At 48.9% G+C, this 13,270-nt stretch overlaps 1 protein-coding gene across 1 annotated transcript in view; it reads right to left on the bottom strand.

Moving 5' to 3' along the window:
* The window catches only part of LOC132023741 (transmembrane protein 132D-like), a 213,334-nt gene extending 207,061 nt beyond the window's left edge, over nucleotides 1-6,273 (bottom strand). The window contains exon 1 of the mRNA XM_059409891.1: nucleotides 6,135-6,273. The gene's annotated coding sequence lies outside the window, so the exon portion shown is untranslated. The remainder of the gene's footprint in view (nucleotides 1-6,134) is intronic.
* Between the last annotated feature and the right edge of the window lie 6,997 nt (nucleotides 6,274-13,270).

The following is a 13,270-nucleotide window of genomic DNA, read 5'->3' as shown; positions in this document are numbered from 1 at the left end:
ACACTTAGCTTTCTAAAGCAAAATAGAACAGTTCAATCTATAGGCTCTCCATTACAAGTGATTACTGCCTGAAACAAAGAGGCCAGCCAGATCTTTCTGGCTTCAAATCTGGGCAACCCAACAGATGGACACAGCATTCCAAAGTAGTCCTTATCCCACTGCGCAATGACAAGAACAAACATCCAGGACTCTGTTCAATAACTGTCACAGTGCATGACAGCTGACTTTTTTTCTGTTTTCCTATCTTATCTTTCCCTAATTCAAACCAATCCACGTTCACTAGGGGAATTTTCAGAAACAAACACCGAGCAGACGACGGGGAAACGCATGCGCCACACGTGACGTCACACCTGGGGATGAACGGGGTCTCATTCTGATGGATCTGGTCTCAATTTTTCCCGCCCCCTATGGATTTAAAAATCAAAATTGGCACTCTCTTGTAAGCTTGTTTGTACTATTATTAAGATAGAATTCCTATGTTTTCAAAATCACTATTTTAAAGTATACAAGTGAGTGGCTTTCAGCATATTCACAGCGCGGTCCAAGCAGCCCTACTACAAACCGGCACCATACATTTCTTACTTCCGAAAAAAAACCCCACGCACCAGCAGTCGGGCCAGTCCCTGCTCCCCAGCAAGCATGAACTGCTGAGTCGCAGGTCTGAGGACTAGGCGGCTCGGGACACATCATCTGAATGTGGAGGGAACATGCTCAGAGCTGGTCCATGTTGTGGATGGGTCAACACCTCTTTCTGTGTTATGGCAAGCAATGTCCCCTTGGGGTGGGGCAAGTCACACCATCTAATCTGCTCGCCTTTCGGCTACAGTGGGTGCTGCTGGTGTGAAGGTTTGTGCAACAGTTTTTGCGCAAAACTTTAGCTTTCAGTTGCCCTGGGTGCAGAACTTGGAGTGCTGGACTTTTTGGTGAGTAGGTTAGCTCTGCCTGAGAGTACAGTGAGTGCAGTGCCGGACCTTATAACCAGGTTGGCTCCGCCGGGGTGTATAACTAGTACTGCTGGAGCCCGTGGTAATTAGGTTAGTTCTACCTGAGTAACTAGTACTGTTGGACCCTATGGTAACTAGGTTAGTCCTACCTGGACATATAACTAGTACTGCTGGACCCAGTGGTAATTAGGTTAGCTCCCATGTTCCTGTGATCATTCTGAATTTATACTCTTGTTTGGCTGTTTTTTGGGGGGAGGGGGTCTCTCCTCCTTCCCACTTCTCACGCTCTCTTCTGGAGTTTCTTTCTCCTGAGGGTTTTGCCCAGCTACGCAGATTCGAGTTTCCACAGCCCAGAACCTGATGATCACGGCATTCCAGCTTCTCTCCATCCTCTGACCTTGTGGCTTGTCCTGCTCGCACCTGGATCCATCTTTCCTGACCCGAGTCTGAGAAGACTCATCAGTGTTTAAAACCATCTCTGTTTCATGCAGGCAGCTCTGCCCTGTCTCTGAGTTCATTCTCATGTGGCATTCTCAGACATCTGTGTGTTGGGGGGGGGGGGGCTCAAGCAGGGGCCCTGCTGCTCCCAGAGAGGAAGCCTTGTCGGCTCTGCGTGTTCACGCGCACCTGTGCACAGCCTGCCGTATGTATCAGGACCTGGTCCTGGCTTTCCATGCCTGGGCCTCCACTCAGCCTGGCTCTCCCTCTCTCTCTCTGTCTCTCTTTTTTCCTGTCTCTCTCTTGTGCACTTGGCACTGACCCCTTGACACCCTCCTTCAGCTCAGTCCCATCTACACCTGAACAAACTCTGTCCTAACTTTCTCGCAGGTGCACAACATTTCTGTTGCATTGCTAAGGTGAGTCGACCTACCCCATATTCCCTCTATAGCTCTGGAAACCTCCCCGGGAGCTGGCCGAGTGAAGGAGATCGCCAGGTACCATGTGCTTTTTATCATCCTACTGGAAATCCCACAGCATCTGCCCTTTAAAAGCTGCTGAGAAAGAGGATTTGGGATGCCAGATCCACTTGGTCTGTTCTTCTGTCTTCGGAGCAGAAAAAGGACGTGAGCTGGACACACCAGTGTTTGTCATCAATGATGTTTCCCACTTGCCTTTGACGTCTGGTGCAGCCACTGAGCTGAGTCCTGGCCGATGAGACGCAAGAGGAAATTGGGGGTTGCTGGCATGGTTTCCAGGAAAGTTGCTGGAAGGGAGTTGACCCAACTGAGAAGAGCTTTTTCTATAGGGCAGATGTGATGTCCGGTACCCCAGCAATCATCTTAGTCTGTGTGGACACAAGCCCTGCACCAGTGTGCCAGGCAAGAAAGACAGATGCCTGGGACCCCGAAGGGCTGGGGAGGTAACATACCAGCTCTGGCCTATATCAGGCTGCTTCTGGGGGAGAGAGAAATAAACTTCTATTTCAGTCACTCCTATTTGCATTAAAAATTAAATAATCCAATAATCCTAACAGAGTTACAGATACACTTATTGATGCCAGAATATTTTCACTTTGAATATACAGTCATGACTTGAGTCATGTCTGTCTCTATTTGAAATATCCATTATTTTTATGGCAGTTCATGTTCTTGAAATATATACATTTTAAAGCGAGACTTATTACCTATTATAAACTTAACGTCAGTGTCCTATACAACAAGTAAATGATAATTATGAAAAAAATAATAAATTCTAGCTGTGTACCCTTGCCTGTCTACGATCTGCTGGCAAAGGAGAGGCGTTGTACAGACAAGGTTGAGCACTCCCACCAGAAGTCTTCCTGGAGAACCGACATCCATGGGAAAAAATGTCATTCAAATTTATTCAAACCCGTGTCTGTGTCACCATCTAAAATCATTTATGCGGCAACACTGGCAAACTTGGGAAAACACTTCTCAATGTAGAGAACAGCAAGTACATAAAAAATAAATGGCTTCCGTCACACACTGGTCTCAGTTTACCTTGTGCTGTGCGAGTGAGGTTCTAAAAATGCAAGATGCATTCTGATGGGCAAAGCATTTATTATTCTGGTCTGTTCCATACTACTTCCTGGCAACACTCAGTCAAGAGCCCCCAGAGCTGTGATAACATTCATATGATGATAAGGTTTTCGGCAACCAAACTTCTCCAGAAAGGGAAGGATGTATTTCAACTCAGATGAGAGTGTCTCTCCTTCCTGTTGAATCCATCACTACCACAAGTGTCTCCTTAATCCATAAAATTACACCTGTCACCGTGACTTAACTGCATTAACACGGCTTCGTGATCCATGGTGAATTATTAGCAATATGAAATCCTTGACTCTCGGGCTAATTAAGATTGCTCTTTGCATTCTGATCTGATTCTCACTTACGAATAACTAAAAAAACATTCAAGGAGGGCGGGGAGAATTTATAAAGCAAGACAACTTCAGAAGCAAAGCCTTCTAATGTTAAACTATCCACTCTGTAATACATTTCTGATGATTCTTTGGATAAATAGAAATGGTTCTCCTCCCAGGCCGCTCACGACTGGAGCTTGGTGTGTCTTCACTGAATACCGTGCTGACAGAAGTAAACTGAAAAATGCTGAAGTGAGGAGAAAATTGGATATACTAATGAATATATCATATTCAAAAATGTCGATTCGGCTATATACATTTTATTAAATGGTAATACATGCACAGAGGGAAAAATGCATGGTCCAAACGGTTCACAGGATTATGTGACTTACATTCCGCCTTCTCCCCCAACGTCTTGGCACCTCACCCAGAAGAAAGCACAGTGGCCAGATCTTCTGCTCCAAAAGTACTTCTCTCTGGGGTTTCCCCCCCAACAGGCCTTCAATATACACCCTGTTCTACGCCTTACTTTTTTAAACAGGTGTACTGGAGAGGAGGCAGCCCCCAGCACAGGTAGGGACAGAGATGAAGTGTAATTCTAGAACCGCGGCCGACGAACATTCAGGGAGAGCCTCACATGCAGCCCCCTCGTTCGGCAGAGCCTTCCCAGCTATAGGGGAAGAACTGAATTCCACAAACGTAACCTGCCCCATCCACACGTCAGCACGATGAATCCCACGACAATGTGTGCGTACATGCGTGCACGTGCTTAAACACCTGCACCATACATGCATCGTATGAGGAGTTCTGTGGAGTCGGGCTGCGTGGATACAGTATCTCGTCACGGACACAAACACATGGTGAACAGATACCCATGTAATACACGGTATATCAGGATCCCATTTTACCTACACAGACGCACAGAAGTGTGCATGTCTATGGGTGCACCTGTGCTGACCCTGACCATCGGGACCCACGGCACGAACCAGAGAATGGACATCAGAATCTATGAAGGGAAAAGGCATGTTCTCCACAGGGAATGGCGTCATGACATCAGGATTTGGAAGGAATAACGCGCTATTCCACTGGGGGTGCTTGCTTCTGAAAGAAGACACGGGTAGAAATAAAAGAAGAGAAATGGCAAGCCTCACACACTGGTGTGTTTCCACGTGTTCTGCTGACGCTGAGTGTCCCACTTAAAGAAGTGGTCAAGCCCGTTGCTTGACCAAGGAAAAGCAGCTTACACCCTCACGAGGGTGAGGCACCTCGGGAACGTCTCCTTACTTCTCCTCCAGGCCCTAAGACAAACTGAATTAGTTCTTGGCCAGAAATTCAAAAGCAAAAAAGCAAAATAAACAAACAAACAAAAATTCACAAAAGTTTAAAATGGTTCAAACCTGTTCGCATTTCATAGAAAACACCACAACGCCTACTATTAACAATAACCCACAGAGGAAATGCAAGAAAGAGAGCAGAAAACAAAACAGACTGGGTGAGATCCTTCCCCCAAATCCTTCTCCTCTTTTGGTAAAAAATACCTGCTTTCCTACTACCTACTACCTACCTGCCCGTCTACCTATCATGTATCTGTCCACGCATCCATCCATCCTTCCTACCTCATTTTTGCTAACTTTACAACACAAGAAAAACTTTACTGAGATTTTAAACTTCACTTCCCAAATCACACGACTGGCACAGACATATCTGGATGTGCGGACAAGGTTAAGTTCATCACGTCAACTCGTGTGCCATTCTGTGACTCCACAGTGAGCGCAGAACTCAGATCCACATTTCTTCCCGTTCCGCTCATTTCCTCTACAAGCAAATCTTCAGGAAAAACTCACAGAACACCGAGCATGAAAGGAAGGACGCAAGTGAGAGCCCGAGGGTTGACAACCCGGAGCTTGGTGCTCCGGGAACACAGAAGGTGCGAAGGAAGGCGGAAGGGGTCCTGAATCAAACTGTCCCCCAAGTGGCGTCAAATGCTCCCTGATAACGAACCAAAAAACTGTATCATCGCCATCAGCAGAGATCCACTTTCTCGATTCCAGAATAAGTAAATGGAAAATAAACGTGTTTTTCCAAACCCTGAGCTATGAAGTTTAATAACCTAACCTGACACCAGGAATACCATGTTACGTACCTCGGATTCATCTGCTTGTTATTTTTCCAATTTTCGGTAATATACAGAGCAAAAAAAAAAACCAGCCTGAAAGTGGCAAAAATACGCGACCAGACTAGGAATTCTCTGGAGCCACAAAAGAGGTTTCAGGAAAACAGGAATAAACCAGGAACCACTGAGCATCCGAGTCTCTCTGCCCAGCCGTGAGCTGACAGGTTCTAACTGGGTGGGTCTCAGACACAGATTCAGGTTTTAATTTGTCTCTAGAGCGATGCTCAAAGCCTTGTCGTCGCACAGCAGACAGCTCGCGGTCATCAGCCAACACGTGTGCACAAACACAGTCGCATGCGTCTACGTGGCCAACGGGGATCCCACCCCATGTGTGCTCAGAGACACACAGGGCCGATGTCATAATGCTCTCGAGACAGGCCATAGTATCAGAGATGCCCAGACCAATGGGGGTGGGGTGCGGGGCAGTGCAGGACCATCTGTAGATAAACCCCCCCTGCACGGAACCGCCCTCACAGGTGCCCCGCAGCGATGCTGAACCGGGGAGGAGGCCCGCCGTGAGTACAGCTCACCCTTCCCGAGGGACGGAATCCATCCATCCGCCCGCCCGAGAAGCGCGAGTTACAAGCACAAGAGGCATCACATGCAAACCACGGTGAGAAGGGCTTTTAACACACGAGGGGAGACGGAGCTCTCCGTCCCAGCGAATCTGGAGGCGCCGGATGCTGTGGGGACTCACCTGTTTCCCGAGCCAGCGGATTTCTTCCGGCAAACGATGACGGCAGGCGCGTACTTGCCGCTGTGGTCCGTGCCCCGCGTGACCTCCCACACGGAAGGGCTGCTGGCTCTCACCCCCACGACGCTCACGCCCTTCTTCACCTTGGCCCTGTAGGAGACAGCGAGGGCACAGCTCAGACGGCGCTGGGGAACCCCGGGGATCCCGCTGGTTCTGGGAGCGTGGGGAACGCATCTGCACACGGCCACCTGGCAGGTGTCAGCTCGCCTTAAACGGGATTCAATCACGTGTCTGCCACCACCTTGCAATCGCTCTGTCCTAACTGTCCCCCGGTCACTCCCACCTCTAGCAGGGGGGCGACGGATGGTGCGCGGGCAATCTGCGGCCGGAAGAAGTCCAGCTGCATTCATGTGTGGTGTGGCCTCATTGTTTGTTTATCTTTTTTTTAAACAATGACTTTCTTGGAAACGCCCAGACTGTGAAAACTAAACAGGAGAAGGAAATGAATTAAAACCACATGAATGAAGTTAGCACCGACACTGTGTTCCCGGACCATCCCCTCTGCGCTGGGCACAGACAAATGTCTCACCTGGACTGCCTGTGTGCACAGCGCAGAACGAGGTGTGTGCACAGCGCAGAACGAGGGGCCCCAGGGACACAGGAGCTGAGGTTTGAACAGACCCAGCCGACTCACGCCTGCGCCCCTCCTGCCACACAGCCTGACTGCTCCCCCCTGAGCATCACAGTCACCCACACACCAGGCGCACTTCCCCGGTGTTACAGTGTCAATGCTTTGAAGTATCACACACCCCCATGGGGTCAGCTTCCACTGAGACGGGGAGGGCCTGGGTGTCATGCAGCAGATGACCCTGGTGTCCCCTGGCCCCAAACTGCAGCTCAAACTGTGCCCGGTGCTCCCCTTGGCCTCACACACACCCCATCTGGTGCAGAAGCCGCTGACCCAGGTCCCACCTACATTCCCTGCTGGCCCACACTGGTCAGCCTGGGTCTGGAGATCGAACACCCACTCGGACTTTACACAAAGACAGATTTGCCAAGGCAAGTGTGCTTGTGGGCCACACACCCATTCATGCCCTCCTTCCTCATCGTCCTTGGCAGGGGGAAGAGGACACGCCCAGAGGCTCCTCACCAAGAGAAAGGGGTGTCATCCCCCCCCAACGAGCTGAGGAAGAGGGAATGTCACAGCAGAGCCCTGATTTGTTCTCAGAAGTTTCAAGTGAAAAACAATGGCAAATGTATAATACAAAATGCAAGGCATCGCACACTGTCTGATGTGCAAACTGGCCTCATGTTTGAGAGTCATCTTCGTGACAGGTTGTTTCCTCCTCGTCCCTTGGGTGGCACATGAGGAACTGCAGCAGGAGCGACAGGGGCGAGCAGATGACTGAGGAGAAGACGGTTGGAGGGTTTGGGGAGACAAACCTCAGAGGTCAAACTGCTGTGTCCACATGGACACAGAGTCCCGGACACAGACCCCGACCCTCCCCCTGTGGACCCTCATGCACGCGCAGAGACAAGTAGGGTGGGAAGGGGAGAGAGAGGGACACGCCTGGCCCTAACCCCAGGAACACGATTTCCCACACAAACAACTTCAAGTACATCGTGTGGAAGACCCAGCAGCAGGCCCGAGGCTGCTGGTCCAGAAAGCCTCATGGGCAAGGAGGCCCCAGGCTCTGGGCTTACGGGGAGGGGGTGCCCAAACCTCCAGGGAAACCCTGGGCTTCGAGGCTCAGCTGAGCTTCTTCAGTGGATGACACACGGGAGGCCAGGAGTCACTGCGGAAGAACTCGGGGCATCCCACGTGACTCCCGGAGAGAGGACTCTGGAAGCCTGTGCCTGACTCCCCCAGACATCGCCCCACGCGTCTTTTCCCTTTGCTGAATTTGCTTTATTTCCCTTGCTGTAACAAACCAGTGCCATGATTAGGACCGTGTGCTGTGTCCGGAGTCGTCCTAGCAGGTCACCAAACCTGAGGGCGTCCGGGGAACCCGCCATGCAACCTGATTCGACTGTTCTACGAAGAGAAGAGGAACCATCACGTGTGGCCCTTGGTGCGAAAGCTGGAAGTTTTGGGAAGTGAGCTTCAGTGGAAAACAGTATTTCTGCAGGAGGGAAAAATATTGCATGTTTTGGGTTTTAAATAATCATCGTACAGGCCTACACCTTGAATGTAGCCATTTATAAATTAGGAATTGAATGCACAGGCCAGAAAGCCATCTCATTTTCCGGAAAATACTCCAGTGCAACACACAGGTGAATAAGCTATGATTTCTGCCTTGCGGGAAATCAATTAAAGAGCAGGCAACCAGGATGTGGTGGCTGAAAAAAAGTTCAATTCACTGAGGACAGCTGCTATTATATCGAGATGAATTCTAAGGGCTGGCCCATTTACAGTGCGCTGGAATTTTATTGAATGAAATTTGCTTTAAATAAATAGGTCATCATTCTGGATTTGGTGATCTTTTCATTCTACAAGAGACGCTGGTGCCTAAGACTTCCCCGGTAGGAAATGGGCTCATATCTTTCTTAAACGGTACTCACAAGTAGGGCATGTGGAGCTCAGAGAATGCCTCCTCCATGAATCATTCTCAGGTTCTCAGGAAAGAGCGTGGTTGCTTATGTAACCTATGATGTACCCAGTATTTCTTCCTAATGAGCCGGCGGTGGTAAGGTGAAGCTGAAATGACTAGCCTTGCTTCGAAGGGGACGTTCTTTCTGAAATGTAGTGAGGGATACTAGGAAGTTGCTTTTCATGGACACAGTATGTTTTCCTAAGAGAAGACACATTCCTAGCACACGTTCCAGACATCCTGATCAGAAGGACGGATCCTTGTTCGAGAGAGATCCCCGAATGGCTTGTACCAAGTGTGAACACTCACAGGAAACTGCGTGGTTTTCCCTCGAAGACATCATCGATGGTATACACTGAATGAGGCTTCTCATCGGGTTAGTCATTTTTACACACTAACCTCAGAGATGTAAGTGGCGGAGTTTAGGAACTATTAAGATAATTCATAGGACATGCGCCACTTGGCATCCCTGGGTTTGGACCAAGTGCTAATCCCTCCTTTGCTCCTGACAACTGAGTCTCGTGCATTCATTAATGGAAGTTTTATAACCTACTTCTGGTTCCATCCATACAGGAAACCCTGACAGCTTCACACCCCAGAGATAAACACGGGGCTTGATCTCCAAAGACACTCTGCTGCATAGTCATACTTGAAAATGTCTCTGCTAGTGACAGGGAAAAGAGTCATCATTTCCCCCATGGTGGGCACATTGCACTGGGGATGGACACAAGTAAAACCTGCCTGGGGTACGGGCACCCTGTGTTTCTCCCATCCAAGTACTAACCAGGCCTGAGCCTGCTTAGCTTCCGAGATCAGACGAGATCGGGCGCGTCCAGGGTGGTATGGCCGTAGACACACACTGTGTTTCTAAGACTTAGCAGAGCTATGGTATACAGACACAAACACACAACCACACACACACACACACACATGCACGCACACACACTCACACACACACATATATGTATATATGTACACACACACACATACAGTTGACCGTCCAGTAACACGGGTTTGAACTACATACATCCACTGATGCATGAGGTTTTTCCAATAAATACAGCAAGGGCCATAAAAGCATCTCCTCTTCCTTATGGGTTTCTGAGTAACATTTTATTTCTCTAGCTTCCCTTTTGCAATGATACAGTATAAAATACGTAAGACATACGAAACACATGCTGATCAACGGCATATGTTATCGGTGAGGCTCCTAGTCAACAGCAGGCTGCCTGCAGTTACGTTCTGAGGACTCAGAGCTCGACTCCGATTTCCAACTGCATGGCCAGTTGATAACTCTTCACTCCTGTGTTGTGCGAGAGTCAACTGTATACCATACACACATATATGCACACATACACATGCATGCACACGCACATGCAAATGTGTATGCCTGTGTGTCCCAAGCACAGCATCGGGTAGCAGAATCGAAACAGTTAGGAGCCCAGGTGCTGACCACCGTGCACACGTCATTCTGCTCCCCCCGCACTGAGTGTCCCCTGTTCGGGGAGGACAGAAGATGAGGCATGCTTACAAGTGTTGTCAGTCTGGTGGCCAGCATCCTTCCCTGTTAACGGATGGAAACTGGATTTCCCCATTGGTTCAAAGTCCAGCAAAAACCCCTCTTGGCCCATGCAAAGATTTTTATCAAAAATGTTCCTCATGCATTTACTCCTTTGCTCTCATTGGTCGTGGGAAAGACGAATGCATGATGTGTACCCTCATGCACAACAGGCTCCCTGCCACCGCTCGCAGTCACATGCTGCGTGTAACTGCTGCTTGACCGGGAACAGTTTACAGCCGCAGCCCTGCCCCACCAAGTCCGCACACCCCATGACCCAGAACATTCCATTTACTCTCAGAGCCACTTGGCCTCTCTCCCCACGCTCAGGCCCTGCCTCGCCCAACAACATCCATGTAATTCTTCACAATGCAGTCAGGAGTTCTTCCCGGCTCCTGTGATGCCGGGCCCCTCCTCCTATCACTGGAAGGTACGGGGCTAAGTCTCTGTGCTGTGGCACGGGGACGATCCTAGTAACCGCAGCAGCACTACGGAAAAGCTGATCCTACATAAAATCCACATCCAGAACAAGGGGGAGGAACAGGACGGCAGAGAAGTAGGAGACTTAAATCTCTTCTGGTTCTAGGAATTCAGCTCGATAGTTATCCAGCCATCCCGAGCACCTCCGAATGCAGCAGGAGATCGAAGTGAAGAAGAGCAGTAGCTCGAGGCACGGAAAAGCGACCACTTTCTGGAGGCGGGACGGCGGAGCCGGAGTCCGAAGCGACGGGAAGACCGTGCGGGAGGCCCGGCTCCGGCCAGCGGCGGAGCCCAGAATCCGATGCAGAAGTCGGCTCCCCCGACGGACGCGCTCCAGGGGCTGAGCGGGGCGGGCGGGCCTCACGGGGACAGCGCGGTGTCGGGTCCCGCGGGGCCACAGACACACCGGGGGTCCGAGTGGCGGAGCTGCCAGGTCCGGAGCGGGGAAGCCGACTGCGGACACGGAGCTGCCCGCTCGGTCACCTTCACCCGCGGCCCACGGCAGCGGCGGGCGCCGCTCTCCCCGCAGGGACCCCGCAAGCGCGCCGGGACGCGCACCGTCCTTCTCCGCGGCAGGAACCGCTGGCTGTGGAGACTCCACAGGCCGCGGCGGAGACAGAGACGCGGGCACAGGCCGGGGGAGCTCCAGCAGCCGCAGACCAGGGAGCCGGGAGCGACCGCCGGCTCTTCTCCGAGGGCGCATGAGCAGCGGGACCCCGAGCTCTCCGCTCCTCCGGGCCGGAGACTGGGCGCCGCCATCTTCCTTCCCGACCTCCCCTGCGCTACGGAGAGCGCTCGGGGCACAAAAGCTCCAGCGCGAAGGCGAGCGGATGACTTAGCCCCGCCCCTGGCAAGGCCGGCCCAGTTCCAACGCGGGCAGAGACCCTGGCGATCGCGGCCACAGGCCCCTCCCCCAGAAGATCGGCAGGAACATCCGGCCGAGACCAAGCTCGCCGATCAAGGAGAACAGCCGAGCTCCAAAGATCGGGGAAACCAATGCATGGAATTCATGGCTTTTCCCCCATGATCCTTTAGTCTTGCAAAGTTAAATTTCTTTAATATTACTTTTTTCTTATTCTATTTTTTAAATTTTCCTTCTTTCCTATTTTAACCTTTTTAAACTATTTTATCTTATCAATACTTTTTAAAAATATATTTTTAAATTTGCCTTGTTATACTCACCTTCTATCCTGTCATTGTATTTAACCTTGTTTTTTGTATACATATAAGGTTTTCTTTCTTTAAAATTTTGGGATACAGTTTCTTCTAATGGATCAAAATATACCCTAAATCTAGCATATGGCTTTGTTCTAGTCTCCAGCCTGATCACATTCTTTCATCTTTTTTTTTCTTTTTTCAACCGAACTCTCATCTTATCAATTCCTTTTTTAGAATCTTTTAAAATTTTCATTGTTATATTCATATTCTATTCCTTCATCATGTTTACTCTTATTTGTCTCTGTGTGTGTGTGTATTTTTTTTTCTCTCTTTAAAATTCTGGGAGGTAGTTTCTTCTAACACACCAAAATACACCCAAAATAAAGTGTGTGGCTCTGTACTATTCACCTGTGTGTGTGTGTGTGTGTGTGTGTACATTTATATATGCATAATATGAATATATATATATATATATATTTTTTTTCTCCTCCATTTCTTCTCCCCCCAGTTTTGGGTCTCTTCAATTTGGTTACTGTACATTTTTCTGGGGTTATTGCTGTCCTTTTAGTATTTTGTTCCCACATTCATCTATTTTTCTGGATAAAATAACAAGATGGAAAAACTCACCTGTAAAAAAAGAACAAGAGGCAGTACCAACGTCTTGGGACCTAATCAATATGGACATTAGTAAGATGTCAGAACTCGAGTTCACAATGATGATTATCAAGGTGCTAGCTGGGCTCAAAAAAATCATGGAAGATACTAGAGAATCCCTGTTTGGAGAATAAAAATCTAACCAATTTGAAATGAAAAACCGGTATTAATGAGATGCAATTAAAAAATGGAGGCTCTTACTGCTAGGATAAATGAGGCAGAAGAGAAAATTAGTGACACAGAAGAGCAAATGGTGGAAAGTAAGTAAGCTTAGAAAAATAAAGTTAAACAACTACTACAACCACAAGGGGAGAATTCTAGAAATAAGTGATATAAAAAGATGAAACAATATTAGAATAATTGGGATCCCAGAAGAAGAAGAAAGAGAGAGGAGAAGAGAAAGTATACTGGAGTAACTCATAACAGAGAATTTCCCTAATTTGGTGAAGGGAACAAGCATCAAAATCCAGGAGGTACAGAGAATCCGCTCAAAATCAATAAAAATTGGTCAACATCCCATCATCTAATAGTAAAACATACAAGTCTCAGTGATAAAGAGAAAATCCCAAAGCAGCTTGGGACAAGAAGTCTGTAACATACAACGGTTGGCAGCAGACCTAACCAGAGATCTGGCAGACCAGATAGGTCTGGAGTGATATATTCAGACCACTAAAAGAGAAAAATATGCAGCCAAGAAT

The sequence above is a fragment of the Mustela nigripes genome, chromosome 8 (genome assembly GCF_022355385.1).
Source record: "Mustela nigripes isolate SB6536 chromosome 8, MUSNIG.SB6536, whole genome shotgun sequence".
Taxonomy (NCBI): Eukaryota; Metazoa; Chordata; class Mammalia; order Carnivora; family Mustelidae; genus Mustela; species Mustela nigripes.
The sequence above is the reverse complement of the archived record's forward strand: the minus strand, read 5'-3'. Positions and strand labels throughout refer to the sequence as shown.